The following is a 25,144-nucleotide window of genomic DNA, read 5'->3' as shown; positions in this document are numbered from 1 at the left end:
CATGAATGGATGTCAAATTTTGTCAAATGCATTTTCAGCATCTATTCACATCATCATGTAGTTTTTATCCTTCTTTTGGTTAATGTGATGTATATATTGATTGATTTACAAATATTATATTGTCCTTGCATCCCTGGAATAAATCTTACTTGATTATGATGGATGATCTTTTTTTATATATTTTTTAATTTGGTTTGCTAATATTTTGTTGAGTATTTTGGTATCTATGTTCATCAGAGATATTCATCTGTAATTTTCTTTTTCTGAGGTGTCTTTGCCTGGTTTTGATATTAGAATGAAGCTGACCTCATAGAATGAGTTTGGAAGTATTCCCTCTTCTTCTATCTTTTGGAATTCTTTTAGAAGGATTATATTAGCTCTTCTTTAAATGTTTCATAGAATTCAGCTGTGAAGCCATCTGGACATGGAATTTTGTTCATATGGAGTTTTTGGATTACCAGTTTGCTTTCATTCCTGGTAGTTGGTCTTTCAGATTTTCTGTTTCTTCTGGGGTCCATCTTGGAAAGTTGTATATTTCTAGAAAGTTATCCATTTCTCCTAGGTTATCCAATTTACTGGCATATAATTTTTCATAGTATTCTCTAATAATTCTTTGTATATCTGTGATATCCATTTCTGATTTTGATTATGTGTGCACACTCTGTTTTCTTGCTAACTCTAGATAGGTGTTTATCTATTTTGTTTATTTTCTCAAACAGCCAGCTCTCATTTTCATTGATATCTTTCTATTGTTTTATTCTTCTCTATTTAATTTATTTCTGCTATGATTTTTATTATGTCCCTCCTACTAACTTTGGGTTTCATGTGTTCATCTTTTTCTAGTTCCTTTAATTGTGAGTTTAGACTGTTTATTTGGGGATTGTTCTTGTGAGCTGAGGTAGGACTGTATTGTTATGTACTTCCTTGTTAGAACTTCCTTTGTGGCATTCTGCAAATGGACTGTTTTTGTTTCATTTTCATTTGTCTCCATGTATTTCTTAACTTCTATTTTTATTTGTTCATTGATCCATTGAATATTTATAAGCATGTTGTTTATTTATTTATTTGGTATCATTAATTTATAATTACATGAGGAACATTATGTTTAATAGACTCCCCCCATCACCAAGTCCCCTCAACATACCGCATTAGAGTCACTGTCCATCAGTGTAGTAAGATGCTGTAGAATCAGTACTTGTCTTATCTGTGTTGTACAGCCCTCCCCATGCCCCCCCACAGTGTACATGCTACTCACAATGCCCCCTTTCTTCCCTTCCCCTTATCCCTCCATTCACACCCATCCTCTCTAGTCCCTTTCCCTTTGGTAACTGCTAGTCCATTATTGGGTTCTGTGAGTCTGCTGCTGTTTTGCTCCTTCAGTGTTTTTCTTTGTTCTTATACTCCACAGATGAGTGAAATCATTTGATACTTGTCTTTCTCTGCGAGGCTTATTTCACTGAGCATAATACCCTCAAGCTCCATCCATGTTGTTGCAAATGGTAGGATGTATTTTCTTCTTATGGCTGAATAATATTGCATTGTGTATATGTACCACATCTTCTTTATCCATTCATCTACTGATGGACACTTAGGTTGCTTCCATTTCTTGACTATTGTAAATAGTGCTGTGATAAACATAGGTGTGCATATGTCTTTTTCAAACTGGGCTGCTGCATTCTTGGGGTAAATTCCTAGGAGTGGAATTCCTGGGTCAAATGGTATTTCTATTTTTAGTTTTTTGATGAACCTCCATACTGCTTTCCACAATGGATGAACTAATTTACATTCCCAACAGCAGTATAGGAGGGTTCCCCTTTCTCCACATCCTTGCCAGGAACTGGCTCTTTGAAAAGACAAATAAATTAGATAAATCCCTATTCAGACTCATAAAAAAAGGGAGTGTACACACATAAACATAATCAGAATAAAAAAAGAGAATATCCCAAGAGACACCACAGAAACACAAAGAGCTTTTAGAAAATACTATGAAAAATATGTTAACAAACTGCATAACCTAAAGGAAATGGACAACTTTCTGGAAAAATACATCCTTCCAAGACAGACCCAGGAAAAAACAGAAAATGTGAAGAGACCAGTTATGAGCAATGAAATCGACTTGGTAATCTAAAAACTGTCTAAGAATAAAACTCCTGGTCCTGATGGTTTTACAGCTGAAGTTTATCAAACATTTAAGGAGGAGCTAATACCCATACTTCTTAAAGTATTCCAAAAAGTAGAAGAAGAGGAATACTTCCAAACTCATTCCATGAGGCCAGCATCATTGTAATACCTAAACCAAAGACACCACAAAACAGAAAATTATAGACCAATATCCTTGATGTACATAGATGCAAAAATCCTCAACAAATATTAGAAAACTGAATTACAAAATACATCAAAAAGATCATCCATCATGACCAAGTGGGATTTATTCCAGGGATGTAAGGATTATACAATATTCATCAATCAATCAGTATTACATACCATATCAACACAAAGAAGGACAAATATCACATGATCAACTCAATAGATGCTGAAAAAGCATTTGAGAAAATTCAACATCCATTCATTATAAAAATCTCTCAACAAAAGGTATATAGAGTGTATGTACCTCAACTTAATAAAGGCCATAGATGACAAATGCATAGCTAAAATTATACTTAACAGCAAAATGCTGAAGGCTTTTCCACTAATATCAGGAACAAGAAAAGGATGCCCACTATCACCACTTTTATTCAATATAGTACTGGAGGTCCTAGCCATGACAATCAGACAACACAAAGAAATAAAAGGCATCCAGATAGGCAACGAAATATCTTTTTCCATCCCATCACTTTTAGTTTGTGTATGTCTTTGGGTTTGAGGTGAGTCTCTTCTAAGCAGCATATAGATAGGTCTTGCTTTTTCATTCTATTACTCTGTGTCTTTTAATTTGTAAATGCATTCAGTTCATTTACATTTAGGGCGATTATCTATAGATATGTAATTGTTGCCATTGCAGGCTTTGGATTCGTGGTTATGAAAGGTTCAAGGGTAGCTTCTTTACTATCTAACCATCTAACTTAACTCCCTTATTAAGCTATTATAAGCACAGTGTGATGATTCTTTAATTCTTTCCCTTATTATTCTTCATCCTCCATTCTTTATACATTAGATGTTTTATTCTGTACTCTTTTGTGTTTCCTTTGTTTTTGTGGATAGTTGATTTTATTTTTTGCCTTTAGTTAGTATTTGTTGGTCTGCTTTCTTTGTGTGATTTTATTTTCTCTGGTTACATCTGTTTAGTCTTCGGAGTGCTTCCATCTAGAGCAGTCCCTTTAAAATACCCTGTAGAGGTGGTTTGTGGGAGACAAATTCCCTCAACTTTTGCTTGTCTGGAAATTGTTTAATCCCTCCTTCAAACTTAAATGATAATCGTGATGGATACAGTATTCTTGGTTCAAGGCCCTTCTGTTTCATTGCATTAAATATATCATGCCATTCTCTTGTGGCCTGTAGGCTTTCTGTTGGGAAGTCTGATGATAGCCTGATGGGTTTTCCTTTGTAGGTAATCTTTTTTCTCTCTCTGGCTGCCTTTAATACTCTGTCCTTGTCTTTGATCTTTGCAATTTTAAATATTATATGTCTTAGTGCTGTCCTTCTTGGGTCCCTTGTATTGGGAGATCTGTGGGCTTCCATGGTCTGAGAAACTTTTTCCTTCCCCAGCTTGGGGAAGTTTTCAGCAACTATTTCTTCAAAGACACTTTATGCCTCTTTCTCTCTCTTCTTCTTCTCTTCTGGTACCCCTTTAATGCGAATACTGTTGTGCTTGGATTGGTCACACAGTTCTCTTAATATTCTTTCATTCCTAGACATCCTTTTATCTCTCTCTGCCTCAGCCTTTCTGTATTCCTGTTCTCTGATTTCTATTCCACTAATAGTTTCTTCCAGTCTGCTCTTAAGCCCTTCTATCGATTGTTTCATTTCTGTTATCTCCTTCTGGACTTCATCCTTTAGCTCTTGTATATTTCTCTGCAGGTCCATCAGCATGGTTATGACTTTTATTTTGAATTCTTTTTCAGGAAGATTGGTTATATCTATTTCACCAGGCCCTCTCTCTGGGGTTGTCTGAGTGATTTTTGACTGGGTCAGATTCTTCTTCCTTTTTATGGTGATAGAAGTGGTTGCAGGCAGGTGGCACATGTGTCATCTGGGAGAATAAAGTCCCTTCTTGTTTTTTGGTCACCTTGCCTTTCTCTGCTGCCTGTACCGGTTACCCACACACTGCGAGCAGACTCTGGGAGAATCTTTTGAGCTGCTGTGGGTGGGGCCACCCTCAGGCTAGCCTAGAGCACTGCTGGGGGTCGCAGCCACACTGGGTGTGTGCTCCTGCAAGAATGGCACCCTTTCATGCCTTCTGGACCTTGCTCTGGCTTCTGCTGCCAGTGCTGGTTACCTACACACTGGGAGGAGACTCTGGGACAATCTGCTGAGCTGCTGTGGGTAGGACCCCCCTCAGGCTAGCAAAGAGCGCTGCAGGGAATCACAGCCACACTGGGTGTGTTCTCCTGTGAAAACAGTGTGCCTTCCTTCCTTCTGGATCTTGCTCTGGCTTCCAGTGCCTGTGTTGATTACCCGTACACAAGAAGCAGACTCTGGGACAATCTCCTGAGCTGCTGTAGGCGGGGCCACATTTGGGCTAGCCTAGAGCACTGCAGGGGGTGTTGTATCTGTGGTGGGCGTGTTCTCCTGTGAGAATGGTGTCCCTTTTTGTCTTTCGGACCTTGCACCAGCTTCTGCTGCCTGTCCCGGTTAGCTGCGTGCTGGGAGGAGACTCTGTGGTTGCTGTGGGCGAGGCTGCTTTCCGGCTGCTCCGCAGCTCTGGTGGGTCAGCCAGTTAGCTTGTAGCACCAGCTGGGGGGAACGAATGGCAGGCTGGAGGGGCTTTGATGCTGCATTACTCACCAGGGGTTTAGAGGGCCTGAAGTTCCTCAAGACTCCCAGTCTGATGAGCTGAGTGAGCTTGGACGATTTTGTTCAGCTGTTGAGCCCTTGTCCCTTTAAGACTTTTAAAAAGTGCCTGCTTTTCTTTTATCCCAGGGGAGCTGGCTGTGGAAATCCACTTGCAGTCTTCATTTTGGACCCTACCTTTCTGTTTCTCTAATATCTAGCACACCATGCAATGTGTGTCTGTGTTCCTGGTGCAGATTACTAGGGCTGGTTATTTAGCAGTCCTGTGCTTCCACTCCCTCCCCACTCTGACTTCTTTCCTCCTGCCAGTGAGCTGGGGTGGGGGAGGCAGTGCTCGGGTCCTGACAGGTCATGGCTTTGTAACTTACCTCCTTCATGAGATGGTGAGTTCTCGCAGATGTAGATGTAGCTTGGCTGTTGTACTGTGTCCTCTGGTCTCTCTTTTAGGAATAATTGTATTTGTTGTATTTTCAAAAATATACATGGTTTTGGGAAGAGATTTCCACTGCTCTACTCACGCCACCATCTTGAGCCCCTCCTCCCAACAGCATTCTTCAATAAACTAGAATAAATAGTACAAAATTCATATGGAACCACAAAAGTCCCCAAATAGCCAAAGCAATCCTGAGAAAGATGAACAAAGCTGGGGGAGTATGCACCCTGACTTCAACCTCTACTACACAGCCACATTAATCAAAACAGTTTGGTGCTGGCACAAGAACAGATCCATAGATCAATGGAACAGACTAGAGAGCCCAGATACAAACCCACACATACATGGTCAATTAATATATGATAAAGGAGACATGAATATACAATGGGGAAAAGACAACCACTTCAACAACTGGTGCTGGAAAAACTGGACAACTACATGTAAGATAATGAAAATGGATTATTGTGTAACTCCATACAGAACAGTAAGCTCAAAATGGATCAAAGACCTGAATGTAAGTCCTGAAACCATCAAACTCTTAGAAGGAAACATGGGAAAATTCTCTTGTATATAAGCATGAGCAACTTTTCCTGGATACATCTCCTTTGGCAGGGCAAAGATAGTAAAAAATTAAGAAGTGGGGCTACATCAGACTAAAAATCTTTTGTACAGCAAAGCACATCATCAGCAGAACAAAAAGCATTGTACAGTATGGGAGAATATATTTGTAAATGACTTATCTGATAAGAGGTTAACATCCAAAATGTATAAAGAACTCACACATCTCAACATCCAAAAAACAAATAACCTGATTACAAAATGAGCAGAGGACACTTCTTCAAAGAAGAAATTCAGATGGCCAACAGGCACATGTAAAAATGCTCCACATAGCTAATCATTGGGGAAATGCAAATTAAAACCACAATGAGATATCACCTCATACCAGTTAGGATGGCCACTATCGAAAAGACAAGAAACAACAAATGCTGGTGCAGATGAGGAGAAAGCGGAACCGTCCTACACTGTTGGTGGGAATGTAAATTGGAGCAACTACTTTGGAAAGCAATATGGAAGTTCCTCAAAAAACTAAAAATAGAAATACCATTTGACCCAGTAATTCCACTCCTAGGAATTTACCCAAAGAGACCAATATCTGTGAAATGAAAAGACATATGCACCCCTGTTTATTGCTGCAATATTTACAGTAGCCAAGATATGGTAGCAAGTTATTTCACTCATTTGTGGAGTATAAAAACAAAGCAAAGCAGAAGGAACAATATAGCAGTAGACTAACAGACACCAAGAAGGTGCTAGTGGTTACCGAAGGGGAGGGGTTGGGAATGGTGGTTGGGGAGGGAGAAAGGGATTAAGGGGCAATATAATTAGTAATCACAGTATAGGTAGGTCACAGGGTAGGCAATACTGCACAGAGAAGACAATTAATGACCCTATGACATCTTACTATGTTGATCAACTGTGACAGCAGTGGAGGGGGTGAGGTCCTGATAATATGAGTGAATGTTGAAACCACTCTGTTGTTTATGGGAAATGATCATAAGATTGTATATCAATAATATTTTAATAAAAAAATTTAATCAGCTGAATAGGCAAGCACAGGGTTTTGAGAGATGAGCAAAAGCTGGGGCATGGCTGAGTGAAAACATTCATTTCCTTCAAGACTGGGAGAGGTGGTTGTTTCATGTATTGTAAATAAATCAACAAAAAGTGTCAAGGAAAATGAAGAAACAGAGGAATATATTCTAAATGAAAGAACAATATAAAACTTTAATGAAATGGAGATGAGCACTTTACCTCATAAAGAGTTCAAAGTAATGGTCATAAAGATGCTCACTGAACTGGGGAGAAGAATGGATGAACACAGTGAGAACTTCAACAAAGAGACAGAAAATATGACAAAGTTCCAAATAGAAGTCACAGAGACAAAGAATACAATAGCTGAACTGAAAAATATGCTAGAGGGGTTCAACAGTAGACTAGATGTAGCAGAAGAAAGGATCAGTTACCTCAAAGACAAAGCAGTGGAACTCACCCAATTAGGGAAGAAAAAAGGAAAAAAAAAGAAAAAAGTGAAGTTGGCTCAAGGGACTTATAGAACAACTTTAAATCGAGTAACATTTACATTAGAGGGCACCCAGGAAAATAAGAAAGAAAGTGACAGAAATCTTTTTTGAAGAAATAATGGCTGAAAGTTTTCCTACCTTGGAGAAGTTTTTCAGATCCAGGAAGCCCAAAGAGTTGAAAAAAAGATGAACCTGAAGATACCCACACCAAGAAGTTATAATTAAAATGTCAACAGGTAAAGAGAAAAGTTTAAAGGCAGCAAGGGGAAAACAAGTAGTCACCTATAATGTAAACCCTAGAAAAGTATCAGCTGATTTTTCAGAAGAAACTTTGCAGATCAGAAGGGAGTGGAATGATATATTCAAAGTGCTGAAAGAAAATAACTTCCAAGAATACTGTACCCCGCAAGGTTATCATTCAGAATTGAAGTGGAAAGAAACAAAAGCTAAGGGAGTCAGTTGTCACTAAATTGGCCTTACAAGAATTGTTAAAGGCACTTATTTAAACTGAAAGGCACCAGTAACAACAACACATATGACAGAGTAAATCTCTTTAAAAAGTAAATATATAGCAAAAATCATGGATTAATTACTTATAAAGCAAGTATGAAGGTTAAAAGATAAAAGTAGTAAAACTAACTATTATTATAACATAGTTAAAGGATAGACAGGATAAAAATATGTAAAATATGACATCAAACTTAAACTTGGGGGAGAGTAAAAATGTTTTTAGAATGGGATAAAACTTCTTATTATCAACTTAAAGCAGACTGTTATATATATAAGTTGTTACATGTAAGCCTCATGATAACCACAAAGCAAAAACCTATAGTGAATACACAAAAGATAAACTGGAAGTAATATAAGTATATCACTAAAGAAACGCATCAAACATCAAAGAAAGAGTGTAAGGGAAGGAGAAAGGAACACAGAGGAACTAAAAAAAACTATAAAACAATGAACAAAATTGTAATAATTAAAGGTAAATGGACTAAGTTCTCCAAGTAAAAGACACAGAGTGTATGAATGGATTTAAAAAAGACCCATCTATATTCTGCCTACAGGAGATAAACTTTAGATGTAAGGACAGATATATAAGAGTGAAGGTATGGAAAAAGTTACTCCAGACCAATGGAAACCAAAATAAAGCTTAGGTAGCTATGCATATATCAGAAAAATAGACTTTAAAACGCTATAATAAGAAACAAAAAAGGTTGTTACATAATAATAAAGGGGTCAGTCAAACAAAATGATGTATTTGTAAATATTAATGCATCCAACATAGGAACACCTAATATAAATCAAATATTAACAGATCTAAGGGGAGAAATAGATATAAATACACTAGTTGGGGACTTTAGTACTCCAGTTACATCAATGGATAGATCATCCAGACAGAAAATCAATAAGGAAACATTAGCCTTAAATAACAGGTTATACCAGATGGACTTAACAGATATTTACAGAACATTCCATCCAAAAGTAACAGAATACACATGCTTCTCAAGGGCACATGCACCATTTTCCAAGATAGATCATATGTTAGGCCACAAAACAAGTCTTATAAATTTAAGAAGATTGAAATCATATAAAAACATCTTTTCTGACTCCAATGGATGAAATTAAAAATGAGTTACACAAATAAAACTAGAAAATTCACAAATATATGGACATTAAAAACATGTTATTAAACAACCAATGAGTCAAAGAAATAAAAAATTAAAAAAATACCTTGAGACAAATGAAAACGGACATCTAACATACTAAAATTTATGACGTGCAGTGAAAGCAGCTCTAAAAGGGAAGTTCATAGTGATAAATACTGGCTGAAGAAATAAGAAAAGTCTTAAACAACCTAACTTTATACTTCAAGGAACTAGAAAAAGTAGAACAAATAAAGCCCAAAGTTAAGAGGACAGAAATAACAGAGATTTGAGCAGAAAGAAATGAAATACAGACTAAAAAGACAATGGAAAAGATCAATGAAACTAAGAGCTAGTTCTTTGAAAAGATAAACAAATTGAAAAACCTTTAGCTAGACTCACCAAGAGAAAAATAGAAAGGACTCAAATAAATAAAATCAGAAATGAAAGAGACATTACAACTGGTACCACAAAAATACAAAGAATCATAAGCAATTATTTGCCAACAAATTGGAAAACCTACAGGAAATGGATAAATTCCTAGAAACACACAACCTTTGAAGACAGAATCACAAAGAAATAAAAAATTTGACCAGACCTATTACTAGTAAGGAGTTTGAATCAGTAATTAAAAACATCCCAACAAACAAAAACGCAAGACCAGATGGCTTCACAGGTGAATTATACCAAACATTCAAAGAAGAATTAATACCAGCTCTTCCCAAACTCTTCCAAAAAACAGAAGAGATCTCTTCCACATACATATTATAAGTCCAGCATCACCTTAATACCAAAACCAGACAAGGTTGTTACAAAAAAAATTTATAGGTTAATTTCCTGATGAACATAGATGCAAAAATACAATAGAATATTGATAAACCAAATTCAATGATACATTTAAAGGAACATACATCATGATCAAGTGGGATTTATTCCAGGGATGAAAGGATGTTTCAACACCCATAAATCAGTCAAGGTGATATACCACATTAACAAAACGAAGGGTAAAAATTATATGATTATCTCAGTAGATGCAGAAAAAGCATTTTTATAAAATTCAACACTTATTTGTGATAAAAACTCTCAGCAAGGTGGATAGAGGGTACATACCTTAACATAATAAAGACTGTATGTGACAAGCTCATAGCCAACATTGTATACAATGGTGAAGAGCTGAAAGGTTTTCCACTAAAGATCAAGAACAATCAAAGATGTCCACTCTTGCCACTTTTATTCAATATAGTATTGGAAGTCCTAGCCAGAGCCATTAACAAGAAAAAGAAATAAAGGCATCTATGTTGGAAAGGATGAAGTAAAACTGTCACTATTTGCAGGTGACATATTATATATAGAAAACCCTAAAAACTCCATCAAAAAACTATTAGAGCTAATACACAAATTCAGTAACCATGCAGTGTACAAAGTCAATACACAAAAATTGGATGTATTTCTTTAACTAATAGCTATCAGAAAGAGAAATTAAGAAAACAATCCCATTTAAATTTGCATTGAAAAGAAGAAAATACATAGTAATAAATTTAACCAAGGAGGTGAAAAACCTATATATTGAAAACGATTAGAAATTAGTGAAGGAAATGAAGATGACACAAATAAATGGAAATATATTCCTTACTCATGGATTAGAAAAATTAATATTGTTAAAATGTCCATACTACCTAAAGAAATCTACAGATTCAATGCTATCCCTATTAAAATGCCAATAGTATTTTTCACAGAAATAGAAGAAACAATCTTAAAGTTTGTATGGAACCACAAAAAATTGAATAGCCAAAGCAATCTTGAGAAAGAAGAAAAACTTGGAGGCATCATGTCCCTTGATTTCAAACTATGTTACAGACCTGTAATAATTAAAACAATGTGGTATTAGCATTAAAACAGACACATGAATCAAAGGAATAGAATAAAGTGTGCATAAATATAACTACACCTATATGGTCAATTGATTTATGACAAAGGAGCCAAGAATATACAATGGGGAAAGGACAGTCTCTTCAATAAATGGTGCTAGGAAAATTGGGCAGCTACATGCAAAATAATGAAATTGGACTACTATCTTATTCCATACAAAAATTTAACTCATATTGGACTAAAAGTTTGAACATAAGACCCGAAGCCATAAAATTTATAGAAAAAAAGGTAAGCAGTAAGATCCTTGACATAGGTCTTGGTGATGATTTTTGAACTGACACCAAAGCAAAAGCAACAAAATAAAAAATAAATAAGTAGGACTACATCAAATTAAAAAGCTTATGCATAGCAAAGGAAACCATCAGCAAAATGAAAAGGCAACTTACTGAATGGGAGAAAAGAACTGCAAATCATATATCTAATAACGGGCTAATATATAAAACATATAAAGAACTCAGACAACTTCATAGCAGAAAAACAATGTGATGATAAGTTGGACAGATGATTTGAATACACTTTTTTACAAAGAAGGCATATAGATTGCCTACAGGGACATGAAAAGATGCTCAGCATCAGCAGTCATCAGGGAAATGTAAATCCAAAGCACAATGAGATATTCACTTCATAAGACAAGAAATAACAAGTGTTTGTGAGAATGTGGAGAATCCTTGTGCATTGTTGGTGGGAATATAAACTAGTGTAGCCGCTATGGAAAATAGTATAGAGGTTCCTCAAAAATTAAAAATAGAAATACCAATGATCTAGTAATCCCACTTCCAGTTTTCCAGCCACAGAAAATGAAAGCACTAATTTAAAAAGGTGTCTGCCCGTCCCCCCATGTTCATTGAAGCATTATTTACAATAGCCAAGATATGGAAACAACCTAAGTGTCCACAGATGGATGAATGGGTAAAGAAATTGTGTTATGTGTGTGTGTGTGTGTGTGTGTGTGTGTATAACAGAATACTATTCAGTCATAAAAACACGAATTCTTGCCATTTGTGATAATATGGTTAGACTTTGAGTGCATTATGCTAAGTGACATAAGTCAGACAGAGAAATACAGATACTGTATGATCTCTCATTATATGTGGAAAAATCTGAAACCAAAATACCAAGGTTATAGATGCAGAGAGCAGATTGGTGGGTGCAAGAAGCAGGGATTGGGTGTTTAGAGAAATGTATGAACTGGTTTATTTAGTTTAAATAAATTGAATAAAAAGTAAAAAAATATTCATGGCACTTTGGCCATCATGCATGGATAGGCATGGAGCAGTGAAAATTTTTAGTTGTCCAAAGTATTTGTTTCTAGCTGGGATTGAACAGGGTGATACTCTGCCTTCTTGTTTCAGCTCTTATACTGTAAACAAGAGTCTTTCATGTGGTCTGCATGCCACATTTTGCATTTCTTTGCTGCTGTTTATTGGTGATTTTGCTGTTTAATACAGTCCTCATGCATAGTCCTGAAGTGATCTCTAGAGTTGCTCAGATTAAGACTATGATGTGTCTTACAGAGAAAAGTTGTGTGTTAGATAAGCTCCATTCAGGCATGAGTTATTATTGGCTGTGAGTTCAGTGTTAATGACTCAACAAAATATATTACATAAACTCTCTTTAAACAGATACACTTAAAACAAGGTTGTGTATCGATTGGTTGATGAAAATGTGACTAAGGGCTCACAGGAAGTTAACCTATATTTTCCTGGGACAAATGGTTTGGGATTCAGTAATTCAGTGTTGGCAGCAACTTTAGGAGTATAACTACTGAGAATAATGAGAATCGATATATACTTTGATCTTTTCCTTCATAGCAGTGATCACAGGTTATAAGTATATGTTTATTTGTGTAATTTTTAAATATCTGTCTCCTCACTAGAACGTAAGCTTCAGGAGGATAGGGACTGGGATTGTTTTATTAGCTTAGATCCCCAGTACCTGATACAGTGCCTAATATATAGCCAGTGCTTGGTAAAGATTGTTGAATGAATAGTTGAATAACAGAATGAACAATGTGCTTGAATTTGTGTGGTACAGAGGAATACTGGGCAGGGCTCTGGGCAGGTCATTATGGAGGGAGGCTGCCGGCTATGGTAGGAGAGACTATTTGTCGGTTCCTAATTTCCATTATGGTAACTCTTGTCCTATAGTGTTGACTGTATTCAGTGTATAATGGAGAATTTTCCACTGAGAGAAAGAAGCATTTCAGGTGCCAAAGCAAAATGCCACTTTGCTTTACTAGTTTAATATCCGTTCATTGTGCATATGGTGAAAACTGTCAAAAGCAGCTCCTGTAACCTGGTGGCTGCAAATACCAGACTGACTTAGAAGGGGCATTGGGGTTTTCTTCCACCTTTCAACTGGAGTACCTGAGTTGGCTCTCAGATGTGGTAACAACTCCTTCAGGATTTATAGCTGTTAACATACCCAGGTAGAAGGCCTGGAATGCATCTCTACATCATGTTTATTGAAATTAAATCATTCAGACCTTTCTAGATGTCCTGACATAACATGGCTAGATGATACTTACTCATTTAGTGACCTTGGATGGTGGGTGATGGAACATAATCCGCCTTTCAAAAAGCTATCTTGAGGAGACAGCCAGTTGGGCCATTGTGGACAGGAAGTCAAAATAAATCCAGGGCTAAGCCAGGGAAGGCTTTATCCAACTTAGTAAAGGAATGTTTGAAAGCTGACCTTATGTGTAGGCAAAAATGGTAAGTAACCTATCCTATGGTCACCCATGTAGAATGATTTGAGAGTCATCAGGAAGGGTCCTTCTACCCCTATTCCTTAATGAGATTATTTTCTTATACCCAAACTATGCTTTTGGTTGTTCTGTTCTCCTGGACAGACTTTCCTTTTCTCTTTCAGCCCCACTAAATTTTACCTATCATCCAAGTCCCTGCTCCTCCAAGAAGTCTCTCTGGACAGTAGGTCTCAGTGCCTTGTCTGAAGTCCACTGTCTGCCTGTCTAGGCACCGTAGGACTTCTTTGTATGTGCTGCCTTCCTTTATCAGTGACAAACAGTGATACAACTAATGTTGTATGGCTCTGTTGGCATGTTTTCCTGAAGGACATTATACACTATTGGAGGACAGGGACCATGTCCAACATTTCCTTTGTATTTCCAACATTTCCTAGCATAATCTTCTGCATGCTTTGGCTCTTAGTGAAGGTTTATTCAATAAATGAAGTCAGGCAATCAACCTCTGTGAAGCCTTCCCTACTCACCTTACCTGGAAGGGACCTCTCTTTCCCCAGAGCACTATATTGCCTTGAGAGTTGACTCTGTCCCAGAGACAACTCTGGGTAAAGAAAGGTTGGGTAGTGGGGCCTGATACAGATAGTGTCCTGGGCCTTACCTTCTCCACTAACCAAGCAAGAGTTATTTTTGGTACCCAAAGCCAGCCCAAACACATTTGAAATATAGGTAAATGTAGGTAATGATGATCATTATTGTCTTGTATTCCCTTTTTGTTTTCTTGCCCTTCCCTCCTTCAAGATTCAGTATCCTTTTGCCCAATAGGCCTCTTATCCCCATACCTATCCATTCCCTTTAGCTGTGTTTACACAGTCCAAATACAGGCAGGCTGCTATCATTTCCCTCCTCAGGCTTGCTCCAGTCCAGATTTAGTTTCTTTCATCTGTCTTCATCAATCATACTGGCTGATTCTCCAGGATCATATTTCAAGATTTTCTCTAGGCCTCCTGCTGCCAGTCTGCCCAGCTCAGAGTATTTTTCCTAATGACTAGGACCCTGCATATAGAGCCAGATCTCCCTGTGCTCCAGTTGGACCTTGGGACAGTCCAGGCATCTCCAGAATGACCTCTGCAACTCACCACAAATTAAGCTCGATCCCTGGCTCATTGATTAGCAAGGTCATTTATCTCTTCAGCTGCCTCCTACCTCAGAAACATTTTACTTTAAGATTAATTTTTCTTTTAGATTAATAGGTACATGATTTATTTGGTGAATATCCAAATGGAATCTCTTTTGGCTACTTCCTGTGCATATTCTGAAACTTGTTTTCTCTGCAGCTGCCCATGTCTCTGTTTCTGTTCCTTTGCTTTTCTCTGTGTCTCTCTCTGATGAACATTCTCTGTGAGGGCAAATTGCTCTCACTCATAGTAGTGTGGACAGTGGTTCTAGAATTGTGATGGGAACTGTGGTCCTTTCAAAAGTTCGAGGTGAGGAGAGAATAGGAGCATTGCTTTTAAGGCTCTTAAGCAGAAGACCTCCAAGGGTTATCTGAGACCCCTTTGGGAAAGAGCTGGATATTGTGGTGCCTGGCCCTGACATTCCTCCCTTGCCTTATTTTTGACCATATTCCCTATGTTTAATTCAAAGAAGCATATTGCATCAACTTCAGCCAATTTCCTACACTCTAGGTCAAACTTTCTCAACCTTGGCCCTGTTGACATTTTGGGTAAGATAATTCTTTGGGATGTGTGTGTGTATTTGTGGGCTGTCCTATGTATTGTACAATGTCTACCTGCATTCCTAGCTTTTACCCACTAGATGCCAGTAGCACCCCCTTGGCCCAATTGCAGACTCTTACCCAGTTGTGACAATTTAAAATGTCTTCAGACATGCTAAATGTCCCCTGGGGGGCAAAATGATCCCTGGTTGAGAACCACTTCTCTACATTCCCTCTGCCTTTGTCCCTAGTCCCTGCCTGATAGACCCTTCTGCTCCAGCCCTTTCCCTACCCTCTCTGGGAAGTCTTCACCACTTGGCTAATAAGGTCATTATGGAAGCAGCAAAAGGCACTTCAGAATTAGGAGACTTGGTTTTCATTGCTGGGTCCACCACTTACTATGTGACCCTGAACAAGTTAATCCTCAGGTTTTATTTATTTATTTATTTATTTATTTATTTATTTATTTATTTATTTATTTATTTATTTTGGTACCATTAATCCACAATTACATGAGGAACATTATGTTTACTAGACTCCCTCCATCACCAAGTTGCCCCCCCACATACCCAATTACAGTCACTGTCCATCAGTGTAGTAAGATGCTATAGAATCACTACTTGTCTTCTCTGTGCTTTACTGCCTTCCCTGCGTCCCCGCCCATGTTATGTGTGCTAATCGTAATGCCCCTTCTCCCTCCCTTCCCACCCATCCTCCCCAGTCCCTTTGCTTTTGGTAACTGTTCGTCCATTCTTGGGTTCTGTGAGTCTGCTGCTGTTTTGTTCCTTCAGTTTTTTTCTTTGTTCTTATACTCCACAGATGACTGAAATCATTTGCTACTTGTCTTTCTTAATCTTCAGTTTTATTCATCTGTAAAATGGAGATAATAATACTCCACACCACAGAGTTTTGTGAGGATTAAATATCTTTTTATCTTCCAAAAAGTAAGACGATCGTGAATGGAGCTAAGGAGCTGGCAGCCTTCAACAGTGCTATAACCTACAGCAGTATAGGAGAGGAAAGCCACATATCTGGAAAGAGGAAAAACAAAAGCATTGGTTTCCAAACCTAGTTGAGCATAGGCATCATCTGTAGACAATTTTTGAAAGTACAGAGTCCTGAGCTGTACTCTAGGTGTCCTGCATGCTGATACCTGCATGTAGGATACAAGATCTGTATCAAAAATCTCCCTGGTGGATTCTGAACAAGCCACATTTGGGTACCAGAGTTAGAAAATCTCTAAGGTTCCTTTGAGATCTGATAGTTGGTCATTGTATATTTCTATTTATCCCATGAACTGTTGTACAGATTTGAATTGTAACTTCTGAGCATGATCTTACAGAATTTTTACAGATTATTTTGAGACTGGAGTTAAAAAATGTCACCTTGTTCCAAGAGAATATAAGGCAGCTTCTGGAGGCACGTTTGATACTATAAGCAGGGAAGAAGGAGGCAGCTTCATGAACTTCAATCAGCAGCTGTTTCCACTTCACTAATTAAAGAGCATAAACCTACAAACTGGCTGTTGAGTAAGCTTCAGTCAGTGATCCACGGACCACAGGGCAGGCTAGGTCAGGAGAGAAGGCAGGATTTCCAGTGGCCAGAACCCTGAAAACCTCTCTGATTGGCTAGAGAAGTGACTGCAAGTTTGGTGCAGAAGGGTATTGTAAGCGCAGATGATTCGCACCTGGAAGGCTGAACTGTGATTTGGGCGGGCCGAAGAATAACTGAGGTACAGACAAGACTGTGAACATGCCTTTATTCGGGGTGTGGAAGCAGCAGCAGAGCTTTCTGGGTAGCCTTCTTATAGGGCTCTGGAACAAAGCCGACCCAGTGCCACCGGGGGACAAGGCCGGCCCTGTGCCAGTGGAGCATATGTTTCCTGTCATGCAGTACAAGCAAGATGACATAATACTGAGTCATGCCTCTCTGGATATCCTGTGTGAGGGAGCCTGACAGACACCATGTTCTTGCCCACTTTTCTCACAGGTATGTAATCCCAAAGAATAATCTTCAGGATAAAAAAAGAAGGGGACTTTCTGTTCCAGAAGGTTATAGAGGCTTTGGAACTAAAACAGGATATAACACAGACCCTGAGGCTCTATACCTCAGTGGCTTGCTTTATTATTTACCCCCTCATCCCAGACAGTGCTGAGATATTAGAAGAAGGAACTGGGATGGGATGTCCCATTAGCTGTGTCAGGCAAGCCAACCTCAGGGTCTACTTGAGTTACCTTTGGATCAGAGTTCAATGTTATGTAAAATTAGGTGGGTTTATGTTGGTATTTGTTTTTATCCTTACTTTCCTGGTAGAAACTTTGTTTTTTGACAGGTAATACATGGTCTCCCAAGGAATCTGGGGAAACCAAGGTGGCTGGATTAATATCCTGGACAGCAGGAAGTGTAAATGCTCCAGTAGAAACTCTTTTTGACAAATTCCAACCTTATTTCACTGAACTAAGGGAAAAGAGGAATTTCCCCACGCTGTATTAGTTTTGTATTGCTGTGTAATATATTATTACAAATTCAGTGACTTAAAGCAATGCAAACTTGTTAACTCACACTTTCTATGGGCCAGGGTCCAGGTACAGATTTACTGGGTCCTCTGCTCAGGGTCTCACCAGGCTGAAATCAACTTAAATAAAGGGCTGCAATTTCATCTGAGGCCTGGGGTCCTCTTCCAAGCTTACTGATTTTTGGCAGCATTTATTTCCTGTGGTTGTAGAACTGAGGTCTCTGTTTTCATTCTGGCTGTTGGTTGTGGATCACTCTCAGCTCTTATAGGTTGTCATGAGGTTCTTCTGTGTGGCCTTCCCCACAGGAAGTTCATAACATGGTTGTTTGCCTCTCCAAAGCAAGTAAAAGAGCCTCTGCTGATTTGAATGTGTTTGACTTATATTAAGTGCTCAACTATTAAGTCAGGTCCACCCAGAACAATCTCCCTAAAATATAGTCAACTGATTAGGGACTTTAATTGGGTCTGCAAAATCCCTTCACAGCAGACCTAAATTAGAGTTTGAATAAATAGGAGAAGACATTTACACTAGGGACCAAGAATCTTGGGGAGCCTTCTTAGAATTCTGCCTACCACATACAACTTGGTCAAGAAGTGTGGTGATGGATCCAAGAGAGAAAACTGTCAAGGGCATCAAGTGGATTATGCTCTGTCTTGCCAATGGGTTTCAGTGCCAAGCAAGTTCACTATGGATTCAATGTGACCAAAGAAATGACAGTAAAACATTCTTGGGGTGAAAGGGTTATACCCAACTGTCTTGCCAATGGGTTCAGCCCCCGGCAAGTTTGCTATGGATTCAGTGTGACCAAATAAATGACAGTAGAATGTTTCTTTGGGGTGAATGGCTTTATTACCCAGCTTGTTCTCCGGGTGATAGGTCAAGCACTAACGTCTCTGCCTCCACCCAGAGCACTGGGCCAAGCTCTCTATATAGTGCAATAATAGCTTATTGCCTATGGGTGTGGAAACAGTAGCCTAGCAACAGGCCAGTTACATTATCAAGTGGTTTAAGATCAGTGAGGATCCTGGCCACAGGAACCCCAACTTCTGAACACCAACTTTATTTCCACAGTGGCAGGTCAATCACTAAAATCCTGTACACTCAGAATGAGTCTGTGTGCAGCAAGCTGGTCTCTGCCTCTGGGCCTCTCTACCCACACAGTTGTCCTCTGGGCCTCTGTCCTCAGTGCTGCCACCACTCCAGCCTCTGCTCTGCTCTCCTGCAGCCTTGCAGCCATGCCAACGTGTTGCCCAGAACCCTGGGAAGAGCTCTTTATATAGAGTCAATAGCAACATATTGCCCACACTTGTGTAGTGAACAAATCAACCAGGGCCAGGTTAGAATCCTGGCCACAGGAACTTTCATTTTATCCACAACTTGCCACTGTGGAAATAAAGTTGGGTATAACCCTTCCACCTCAATAATGTTTTACTGTCATTTCTTTGGTCACATGGAATCCATAGTGAACTTGCCCAGGGCTGAAACTCATATGCAAGACACCAACTCTTTGCAAGTGTTCTCTCTTCAAATGCCCCAAATAGGGTGCAGTGAAGACAGATGAGAAAGGAATTCCAAAGCCAAGAAGGAAGCTAGATAGTTTCAGGCCAGGGTGACTGAGTGTGTAGGGGTGTGAAGGTTGGAGGAAGTTGTCTGTTTTGGGAGAAAGGAGAAACTCCTATTGGTTTGGGAACCTCAGAAAAACTGGAAGACATTTCATGAATTTATGTGTATGGGGATGAGAGGAAGGAGGAGATGCAAACTTGCCTGCTTCTCTTAGGAGCAATTGAGTGGGTTTTGCTAGAGTAATAACAATAATTAACTTTTTTGGACCACTTTCTATATGCAGACACTATTCTAAGTGTTTATATGTATTAACCCTCCCTTAAATCTTTTGAGGTAGGTACTATTATTATCTCTGTTTTGTAGATGAGAAAACGGAGGCATAGAGAAGTTAAATGCAAATTGCCCTTAACTCGAGTTCATAACATGCATGTTAAAGTGTGTCAGAGGAAATGTACTGATGTCTGCAACATACTATAAGATACAGCAACAAAAGGGTCTGATCAATGGATGGAAGGATGGATAATAAGTATATATGATAAAACAAGTTGTGGATAAAGTGAAGGTTCCTATGGCCAGGATTCTCACTTGGCCCTAGTTGGCTTACTCACTACACATGTGTAGGCAATATGCTGTTACTGACTCTATATAAAGAGCTCTGCCCAGTGCTCCAGGCTGCTGCATGGCTGCAGGAGGGCAGAGACTGGAGTGGTGGCAGTGCCGAGGACAGAGACTGAGATGGCTGTCGGGGTGAAGAGGCCCAGAGGCAGAGACTGGATTGCTGTGTGCAGACTTGCTCTGAGTGGACAGGATTCAACTGATCGATCTGCTACCATGGGAATAAAGTTGGGTACAAACCCTTTCAGCTCAAGCAGGTTCCAGTGTCATTTTTTGGTCTCATTGAATCCATAGTGAACTTGTCTGGGGCTGAAACCCATTCACAAGATACAAGTACAAAAAAATGTTAATGGTAGTATCTAGTGGTGGGTATTTGGGTTTTCACTGTAAAATTTTTTCAGTTTTTGTATGTTTGGAAATTTGAAATAAAATGTTTTGTCCAATATCACACAGGTAGTAATAGTGGAACTAGGATTCTAATCCAAGCAGTCTGGCTCCAAAGTAGGTATTCTTAACAATTATGCTAAACTGCTTTTCAGATGCTGGTTTTCCAAGGATTTATAGTGTATTGAATGCTTGAAATCAGGTTACTCTCTCAAGTCAGTTGTTCTTTGTAAGTTTTGTCATGGAAGCTGTGGAAGAGTGTAGCACAGTCTCTGCCACAAGGAGTTCAGGGTCTTGTTGGGAAGATAAGATGAACACATCTAAATGGATTTGAGAGGGGATAAAATGAGGGAGCATAACTTTTTAGGTGGAAGAGTGGGAACTGAATTGAATCCTTCGATTGGGGCACTGATGTTTTCCTCAAAGAGAAGAGGGGGTTGGAGAGTGAGAGCACAGGTGTAGAGTTTGAGATATTTGAAGTAGAGTGGAGTGAGTTTGGGCCTGATGAGACTATCTTGGAGGTAAGATAATCTGCCAAGAAAGAGTGGGTGGAGGCCAGTGAGTTAAGTAAAGTGAAAAAATTGAAACCATTGCTTTGGGAAGTGAACATGAGATGACTAGAAAATATGTTGGGAAGTAGGCAGTTCCCAGTGTGGTCAAGGGCAAGTATTTGAAGTGGTTCTATATTTCTCCATTCAAGTTCATTGTAACCTATTAGATGCAGGATAGGACAAGGCAGGTAGTGGGATAGGCTCAGAAGAAGACAGGCAGGAGACCAAGGAGTCTAAGATAACTTTAATAGGAGAATGATAGGGAGAACAGAAAGTTCAGCTTTCCCTCTCCTTGAAAGTCCTCTGCTTGAACTTGCTCTTCATGTAAGAATCTGGCTGCTCTATCCAACCTCTCATTGGCCTGCAAACCTTTCAAACCTGGGTACCAACTCTGGCAACCTTACCTGTCAGGCCTTATTTATTTTCTGTCTAAACTTTGCCCTCAAGGCTTAATTGAAACCACTCTTTAGCAAGTCACCAGATCAAATAACTTTATTCTGTGCTCATTTCCTTGACCACTATTCTCTGTGCCCACCTTCTTTCTAATAACCCTCTTGCCTTGTGTCTTGCCAATGAGTTTCAGCTCCAGGCAGGTTCGCTATGGATTCAATGTGACCAAAGAAATTAACAGCAAAACCTTCTTTAGGGTGAAAGTGTTTATTACCTGGCTTGTCCTCCAGGTGGTAGATCGAGCACAAGCATCTCTGCCTCTGCCCAGAGCACTGGGCCGAGCTCTCTATATAGTGCAATAATAGCTTATTGCCTATAGGTGTGGAAGCGGTATGCTAGCAACAGGCCAGTTACATCATCAGGTGGTTTCAGTTCAGTGAGGATTTTGACCATAGGAACCCCAACTTCCCCACATTCCACCCCTCTGGGATTCTCACCTTACAATCTACACACTTTCAATATTCCACAATGGTCCCTGTGCAAGAAAGCTGGAGGACTGCTGCTCTGGTTTCAGCTGTTGCCATACCTCTAGTAAGACCCTATTTGACTTCCCATCTAATTTCCTTCCATCTGCTCCTGCCGGTATTAAATCAACCCACACCTGGGTCCTTGTAACCTTCACGTGGTCCTGTAAATTCTTGTGAGTTACAGGTCTTATTTCTTTCCGAGTTCTCATTGCTTCAGCCTCTCCTAAGTCTGCTACTGTATGTGACACCTCACTTATGGGATGCCCTAAGCTAGAGGAAAGAATAGCCACTAGAGACCCAAAGAGGGTTGTAGGAGCCATTTGAAGCACAATATTTCTCATCCCAATAGTGAAAATCTCTTCATCTGGGCCCTAATTCTCTGGACTATAGATGGCATTTCTTATGCCTAGCTCTAGTAACATCTGTTGGACCTCAGCATATGTCTGCCATCTAACAGGAGAGGATGGTAGATCACCTGGATTGGGTCACACAGCATGAAGTGTAGCCATAAGCCAATCAAGGAGGGAGTGACTCCCTGGGGTCTGATGTGCATTTTGTAATCACTGCCTCAAGGTAGGTTGCACTGTCAGGGAAGTCAGCTTTCCCATCTCTGATCCTGACAGAACAATTCCATCCACCCCTAAGTCCCATAGACGCAGGATCCAAGCTGATATTGACTCCGAGGGCTTCTGCCCAAACCAGGAGCCCAAATCCACCAGCACAGCCTGAGTATAGGGGCAGAGCATAGAGTACTCCATGACCTGGGGAGGGGGCTGCCCCTCTCCTTGGGGAACCTTCAGCTGCTGGGTCTTTATTTTCTTTACAACCACTGGGTGTGCTTTCAATACAGGAGGGGCCAGTGCCTCTAGCACCATCCCTTCATTCTTCCCCAGCTCCTCCAAAAGGGGCTGATGGCACCTTTTTATCTGTCTTTACCCATTCTGTAGCATTCTTATCTATATCCTCCACTGTTTCCTGTACTACTATATCTTTCATGTAGTCATACTCCTCAGGGTGCAGGAAAGCTGTGAATTCCTCCTTTGTGGCAATGAGGTCTCCATCCTCGTCTCCCACTTTAAACCTTCTCTCATCTCTAAACATAATTTGTTTATAGTTAAATCCATCATAAGGGTCTGGATCATCTAAAATGTAGCCATAGGTGGCATTTTTGTACTCTTCCCAGGAAAAGAGGCCATCCTCATTGAGGTCATGCCCCTTCCATTGTCACTCTACATCCTTGTAAATCCAGTGCTTTTCATACACTAGGTGCCTGGGTTCCGCCTCTGCATGACCACAGTTTGAGGGGAGGATCCAGTCTTTGATCTTTTCCTTGTCCATCTTCCCATCACAGTTCTTATCTTGGAACCCAACAAATTGTTCTCTCTCTGTAAAGAATTGTTTACCTCTCCAATGGCACCTTGCTGCCAGCGTTCTCATGCTGCCTCCTTCCACATCAATGCCATTTCCTTCTTCAGGGAATCCACAGAAGTTTGAAGTTTGCATTCTTGTGCCACCTCTTCTCGCATCAGTGCCATTTCCTTCTTCTGGAAATCCACAGAAGTTTGCAGCTCGCGTTCCCATGCCGCCATTCCTTGGGTCTCTTCCGTAGACCTTTTTAATACTGTGAGAAGCAGCCAACCCACAGTCCCTGCTGCCTCATGGGCACTCTGTTTCTCAAAGGATCTACTTACTAAACCAAGGGTCACCCCTACTGCCTCAGGTGTCACCTCCACTTGCCTCCAGTCCTGGGGTGGTGCCCAGTCCTCTAGGAGGCAAGCCACCTCAGACCACATACCCACTGGGGTACGATCCAGTCTCCCCATTCACAGGGGCAGCCTGCTAAAGTACCCCTCCCATAGGGCAGCCTGTCTTTTTCCTTGGTCAGCAATAAACCCTGCCGACTTTCGCCAATTGTCTTGCCAATGGGTTTCAGCCGCAGGCAAGTTTGCTGTGGATTCAATGTAACCAAAGAAATTGACAGCAAAAACCTTCTTTGGGGTAAAAGGGTTTATTACCCGGCTTGTTCTCCAGGCAGGAAGTCAAACACTAGTGTCTCTGCCTCGCCCAGAGCACTGGGCGGAGCTCTCTATATAGCGCAATAATAGCTTATTGCCTAAAGGTGTGGAAGCAGTAGCCTAGCGACAGGCCACTTACATCATCAGGTGGTTTAAGTTCAGTGATGATCCTGGCCATAGGAACCCCAACTTCCCCACACCTTGTTTCATGATGATAATTCTCTTGTTTTTTTCTTCTACTTTCTGACTGTTCTCAGTCTCCTTGGCTGAACCACTCTAGTTCTTCTTCCCATTTCTTAAAGTAATTGGGCTCAGGAGTCTATCCTTGGGCCTCTTCCATTCTTGCTCTAGAAGGTACTCCTCAGATCTCTGGGAGATTATATTTACTCCCATCACTTTAACAATGAACTCTTTTAAGATGACTCTCAAATATCTACCTCCAGACTTCTGGAGTCTCAGATCTACATATTCAATTGACTGGTGAAACCTCCACCTAGATATCACTTAGATAGATCAAATTAAATGTCTTATACAGTGAGTCACTTCTTCAAGTCTATGTGTATCCCTTTTCCCAATTATAGGTATGAGATCCTGGAGGGAAGAAACTGGGTTCCTTGGCTGTCTTCATAGACTCTGGCAGCCCTACCTCTCAGGCCTCAGTTATCTGCTGTCTAGAGCTAAACTGGAATCACAATGAGAAAAAGGGATTATCTATCTCCTTGCACAAACATCAGCAAAGGATGGTCTTGTTGGAGGAGTGAGTTAATGGCAGGTAGAAAAGAGCTAGGTGAGGGTGGGCAGTGCTGTGCTTTGTAAATGTATATGGTTCACACGCTTTGGGTGCATTTGTCATTATGCCTCTTGGCATCCCTAGTCCCCCTACTCCAGTGCCTGTTCATATACATATGGACTCATTATGCCCGGACCTTTCTTGTGTATGCTTGGGAAGCACCCTCCCATTCTTTACATGCCACCCCCATCAGCCTCAATTTAGATAATCTTCAGGCACAGGGAACCAAGTGGAGGATGGGTCCTGGGAAGGCAATGCATGTTTTAATTGCTTCTTGGTCCTTCTTGGGGCACTCTTATTCCCTAACTAGGGATTAACTGTGCCCTTGGACTGGAGCTG

This window comes from Manis javanica, chromosome X (genome assembly GCF_040802235.1).
Source record: "Manis javanica isolate MJ-LG chromosome X, MJ_LKY, whole genome shotgun sequence".
Classification (NCBI taxonomy): domain Eukaryota; kingdom Metazoa; phylum Chordata; class Mammalia; order Pholidota; family Manidae; genus Manis; species Manis javanica.
Note: the sequence above shows the minus strand (reverse complement) of the source record.